We start from the raw sequence: 6,815 nt of genomic DNA on the forward strand, positions 1-6,815 counted from the left end.
TTTTGGTTTGGATCTAAATGATTTTCAATAATAAGACATTTTATAGTTTCTGTATTGACATGAAAAACTGTCCAGTCCAGTTTTGTTGTACAGTCAGGTACAATTCATATAATTATCAACAAAAAAAAACAGCATTGGTTGACAATTGACAATAGTGCATATGCTGTTCTAAAGTTTTATTAATACTACATGCATATACATGTATACTGAATCAAAAACATAAATATGTACATGCATTCTAGAGTAATCCGTTTTCGTCCGATTCGACTTCACAGTCTATGACCTCCGAAAGTGGTGAAGTTCGGGAAAGCGTCGGTGCCAAGCGCATTTGTCCTTATCCACACCTTGTCGCCTTTCTTCAACTTTATCCTACCCGTTGCAGTACATGGGCGCTCGGAGCTTTCGCGTTTAGATTTACAATAGCTAAATCCGAAGACGGAGCCATTTTTGACAATGCCCGTATGAAATGCGTCCCCGTTGTCAACGGTTATGGTCCAATCGAAGAAATAAACACCATCGTCCGGCGCGGTGAAGATGCCAGTTTCCCCATTATACCCGTCCCCTTCGTTCAGCAGAACATGGTCAAACTTGACAACATCGTGTGCCGGAATGTTCACAAGTCTCACAGAGGCTCTTGCTTGAAACGCTAAAACTTCCTTTTTTTCTGAAATTTAGCAATTTACATATAATTAAATTATAATCTGTAATTCACTTTTTTGATGGAAATTACAGTATAGCTCTCATTTCTGAGATGCAAAATTCAGTCCTGTCTGAGGAATGTTGACCGCGTAACCAACCTTCCCAGTCTTCCCATTCTTGTGAGTGCACCATGCCCGTAACACATACAATAATCCCCAAAACCCAGATCTGATCAGCAACCTTCATTCTACATTAACAAAGAAAAAAAATAGAAATAAGATTACTAGTTGCAAAAGAATTTTATAAATTATTTTCTTTTTTACTTTCCGTAAAACTAATATTCATTGACAATATACTAGTTTTCCAAATGCTTATTAATTAAAGTGACATAATGGCTCAGAAAACATTTTGTTTTCATGTCACGATGTCACTTGGTTGCTCAGTACACCTCGAACTACATTAAGTAATTTGAATTCTTTAAACAACAGCTAGATAAAAAGTTAAGAAATAAAGAAGTGTTAGGCAATTTTGGATAAATATTATCTGCATCAAAAATTTATTTCACCAAATATGAATAAAAATCCAAGCTAGCGGATTTAAATTCGTGATCTGCGGTTTACATGCCCGATACTTTTAACCACTGAGCTACGGGAATGATGATGTTCAATCAATTCGACTGATGCAAACAACTTAACAAAACATTTAAATCGCCATCTTGCGAAGTTGTCTTAAAAACATAGTAATGAGCTACATTAAATTCAATTTCGTATTTCAAAATTGAAATTTATTGTCCAGTTTTTAAAAAAAAGTAAATTGATAAAAAAAAAATATAAAAAATTAATTATTAGGAGTAATAAATGAAAATAAAATTCATCAATTATACATACTTGTATGATATCATAAATACATTCTAGGGTACATTAGAATGTTCAGAAAGTTTTAGTCCATACCTTGGAACAGTTTTTCCCTTGTTCGTTACAAAGAGAATGAAATGTGATTTGTAACACATTATAAATGATAACTGAATCCAAATCAATAAACATAGGTAATCACAGATTACAAAGCTCACCGAGACGAGACATCACCCTAATGAGACTTCACCTTTATGAGACCACCTTTGTCATATTAAATGAAAATCATACTTTATGATCTTGGATATTCATGGATTCTGTTTCGACACAATATCGTATATCATCTGTTAAAAAATTGTATGATAATCATATGTTCATATGTTAATCAATACAATATCATAATATATAAAACAATATAGTATTATATTACAATATCATATTACATAATACATCATAATATTGAAACATATGATATTATATTGTATAATATAGTATGATATTGTAGGATACTGTATCATTTTTGATACATAATATGATATTGTATCATATGATACAGTATAATTTGATATGTACATCATTGTATCATATCAAATGATACAATATTATGTGATAAAGTAAAATATTATATAATACAATATTATATTATACATATTGTATCATATGATACAATAATATATTTTACAATATCATACAATGCAATTTCATGTAATGTGATAATATATCATATTATAAACCAATATCATAGTATACAATATAGTATGATATGATATTATATAATAATACAGTATCATATTATACAATTTCATGTGATATAATTCTATATTACAGAAACTTATATCATATTATACAATATGGTATGATACAATGTTATAGAATATTCTATCAAAGGATACAATATATATTTTGCAATATCTTATGTAATAGTTTCATGTGATAAAATAATAAATTAATAATACAATATAGTATTATACAATATTGTATCATAATATACAATACTATACATAACGATATCATGATACAATATCATAACATAAATTATCAAAAAAATTGATACAATATATAGTATCATATAACTTTTTATAGTATTACTTAGATATTATATTGTATCATATTAAACAATATGGTTTCATACCATACAATACTATATCATAGGAATCATGTTATATCATTTATCAACAAACACATATATGTATCAAGCAGGTTTGAGTGTGGTAGGAGATTTCTTTAGCATCCTTGATAATGGAGATCAGGCTCTGCATCTGAAGCAACCTCTGTGTTTCATTTATAATATAGTTAAATCAACTATGCAAGCTATCATCTATAAAACATGTGACCTGTTCCAAATAAACTAAAACTAATCCAGCATCCGAAACCTATGGCTAAAATTCAGCATTCAAGCCTGTCAGGCGCATCAGTATACATAAGACGCATCTCCATACAAGTTTGGTGAAGTTCAGACCAGTTATAACTAAGATATCATCATCAGAGGGCACTAGCAATTAAAACTTAACCTGCTCCAGCATCCGCAACCTATGGCTCAAATTCAACATCCATGCCTGTCAGGTGCATCTGTATTATAGGACACATCATCCATTCAAGTTTGGTGAGGTTAGGACCTGTAATAACTAAGATATATTTTTTAGCATCCTTGATAATGGAGATCAAGCTCTGCATCTGAAGCTTCCTCTGTGATTCATTCATATTACAGTTTAGTCAACTATGCAAGTTTGAAATAGTACTATTATCTATTAAACATGTGACCTGTTCCAAAAAACTTAACCATATCAAGCATCTGAAACCTATGGCTCAGACTCAGCCTTCAAGCCTGCCAGGTGCATCAGTATCATAAGACGGACCATCCATGGAAGTCTGGTGAAGTTAGGACAAGTAATAACTAAGATATAATCATCAGAGGGCACCTGTTTCAAAAACTTTAACCAGCTCTAAACACCTTAACCTCCTCCAGCATCCGAAACCTATGGCTCAGATTCAGCATTCAAGCCTGTTTGGTGCATCAGTATCATAAGACACACCATCCATAGAAGTCTGGTGAAGTTAGGACAAGTAGTAACTAAGATATTATCATCAGAGGGCACCTGCAACAAAAACTTTAACCAGCTCTAAAAACCTTAACCTCCTTCAGCATCTGTAACCTATAGCTCAGATTCAGCACCCAAGCCTGCCTGGTGCATCAGTATCATAAGACACACCATCCATGCAAGTTTGGTAAAGTACGGACCAGCAGTAACTTAGATATTGCTATCAAAGGGCACCTACACAAAAACTTTAACCTGCTCCAAAAACCTTAACCTCCTCCAGCATCTGAAGCCTATAGCTCAGATTCAGCACTCAAGTCTGTTTGGTGCATCAGTATCATAAGACACACCATCCATGCAAGTTTAGTGAAGTACGGACCTGCAGTAACTTAGATATTGCTATCAAAGGGCACCTGCAACAAAAACTTTAACCTGGTCCAACAACCTTAACCTCCTCCAGCATCTGAAATTTAGGACTCAGATTCAGGATCCAAGTCTTTCAAGTCCATAATTAGGTCCAGATGCATCATCCATGCAAGTTTGGTGAAGATAGAACAAGTAATAGCTTAGATACAGGACCTGCAACAAAAACTTTAACCAGGTCCGGACGCCGACGCCGACGCCGAGGGTATAGCATAAGCTCCCCCTGACTTCGTCTCGGTGAGCTAAAAAGTACCACATCACAATCTGTTTACGACACGCTAAAACGAAATCAAAACGTATCAGGAAGTATTCAAATTACAGGCCGATATTTGTTGACCTTACCTTAACAACTGACAATCCCAGTATTTTGTTTAAGTTAATTATATCTTTAAATAAGACTTGGCTAAAAATTTCTTAAAATTCTAATGTACATGTACCCAACAACACGTATATGTATCATACACGTATGACTGTATAGTTAAAGAATTTTAGAAATAAGTATTTAAAAAGTTTTTTCTGAAAGTTTGTTGATTTGTCGCTGTTTTCACTATGAAGTCTTTGATGCAGAACTTCGAAAGTTAAATTATCCTTATTTACAAGGAATCATTCGAAAAATAAAATGCCAAAAATTCACACAGCATATTAAAATTTTACCAAAATATTGTTCTATCGGGGGAAGTAAATAATAAATGTAGGATACACAGAAACGTGTAAACTCTTTACATTTTCAAATTCTTCTCATAAATTGTAATTGAAAGGTAATTAAGGCAAAATTGTGTGCGAAGCATCTGATGGGGAATCATATGGTAGATTTTTTTTTTTGGTAATTTTATTCGTGGCAACCACCCCCTGGGGCCATTTATGAGTGAAAAACTTCCCAAAGTACTTATCAGAGATACGAAGTACATTAGTTATTGCGCTGTTAAAACAAAGAAGTCCCTGACAGAACCGTCGGGGTCAGGAGTTCTGATGTTAGGGCTGGACTCGTTTGGTCACGTATACACGTACTAAATACTACTATCATCAATATGCATCAAGGTGTATCCATGGGACATCTGTCGATATTGATATGGATTAAAGTACATCATAATTTAAATACTTATACCGGTTTAAAATTTTCGGTAATTTTTTTTATTAAAATCCCAAGCGGGATTCGAACTCATGACTTACAGATACGTAGTGAATATCCAAAGCCACTGCGCTACGCTGTTATATGGGAAAGAAACTATTTATAAAATTATATTTGATAAAAAATCAAGAGGCCCATGGGCCACATCGCTCACCTGAGGAACAATAGGTATGATAAAATCAGCTTAATGGAGTCACAATACAAACTTTCTGGACAATGTACAATAATACATGTAGATCCTGTATAAATAAAATCCATTTTCCCCCTGGATATTCTTTTGTTTATAATTATTAGTCCCTTTTCTAACAGGATGATTTTATAATCATATCACATGTTGAGTATAGCAGTTCTCAAATAGATCCTTAACAATAGTTTATATATGGGATATAAACCTACATCAAACTCTGAACCTTCTTGTGAGGCTAAAGCATTGTCCTGGGGCCAAAGTCTTAACAATTATAGAGAATCATCTGGCTGATTAGTTTCTGAGAAGAAGATTTTTAAAAATTTACTCTATATATTCCTTTGTTAAACTTTGACCCCCCTTTTGTGGCCCCACCCTACCCCTGGGGGTCATGATTTTCACAACATTGAATCTACACTACTTGAGGATGCTTCCACACAAGTTTCAGCTTTCCTTGTCTTATGGTTCATGAGAAGAAGATTTTTAAAGATTTTCTCTATATATTCCTATGTAAAACTTCGACCCCCCATTGTGGCCCCATCCCTACCCCCGGGGGTCATGATTTTCACCACATTGAATCTACACTACCTGAGGATGCTTTCACACAAGTTTCAGCTTTGCTGGCTGATCAGTTTCTTAGAAGAAGATTTTTAAAGATTTACTCTATATATTCCTTTGTTAAACTTTGACCCCCAATTGTAGCCCCACCCTACCCCCGGGGGTCATGATTTTCACAACTTTGTAGCTACACTACCTGAGAATGCTTTCACACAAGTTTCAGCTTTCCTGGATAATTAGTTTCTGAGAAAAAGATTTTTAAAGATTTACTCTATATATTCATATGTTAAACTTCGACCCCCCATTGTGGCCCCATCCTACCCCCAGGGGTCATGATTTTTACAACAGTGAATCTACACTATCTGAGGATGCTTCCACACAAGTGTCAGCGTTCCTGGCTGATCAGTTTCTGAGAAGAAGATTTTTAAAGATTTACTCTGTATATTCCTATGTAAAATTTCGATCCACCCCCCATTGTGGCCCCATCCTACCCCCAGGGGTCATGATTTTCACAACTGTGTATCTACACTACCTGAGAATGCTTTCACACAAGTTTCAGCTTTCCTGGCTGATTAGTTTCTGAGAAAAAGATTTTTAAAGATTCACTCTATATATTCATATGTTAAACTTCGACCCCCCATTGTTGCCCCATCCTACCCCCGGGGGTCATGATTTTCACAACAGTGAATCTCCACTACCTGAGGATGCTTCCACATAAGTGTCAGCGTTCCTGGCTGATCAGTTTCTGAGAAGAAGATTTTTAAAGATTTACTCTATATACAATGTATTCCTATGTAAAACTTTGACCCCCAATTGTGGCCCCACCCTACCCCCGGGGTCATGATTTTCACAACTTTGAATCTACACTACTTGAGGATGCTTCCACACAAGTTTCAGCTTTCCTGGTATTATGGTTCGTGAGAAGAAGATTTTTGAAAATTTCTCGAAAATTTTCATAAATTCCTAATTATCTCCCTTTGCAAAAAAGTGTGGTC

At 34.5% G+C, this 6,815-nt stretch overlaps 1 pseudogene; it reads right to left on the bottom strand.

Annotated features, from left to right (window-relative positions):
* Positions 1 to 145: 145 nt before the first annotated feature.
* LOC128164424 (collagen alpha-1(VIII) chain-like) lies at positions 146 to 1,672 on the bottom strand (annotated as a pseudogene).
* Between the last annotated feature and the right edge of the window lie 5,143 nt (positions 1,673 to 6,815).

This window comes from Crassostrea angulata, chromosome 10 (assembly GCF_025612915.1).
Source record: "Crassostrea angulata isolate pt1a10 chromosome 10, ASM2561291v2, whole genome shotgun sequence".
Classification (NCBI taxonomy): Eukaryota; Metazoa; Mollusca; class Bivalvia; order Ostreida; family Ostreidae; genus Magallana; species Magallana angulata.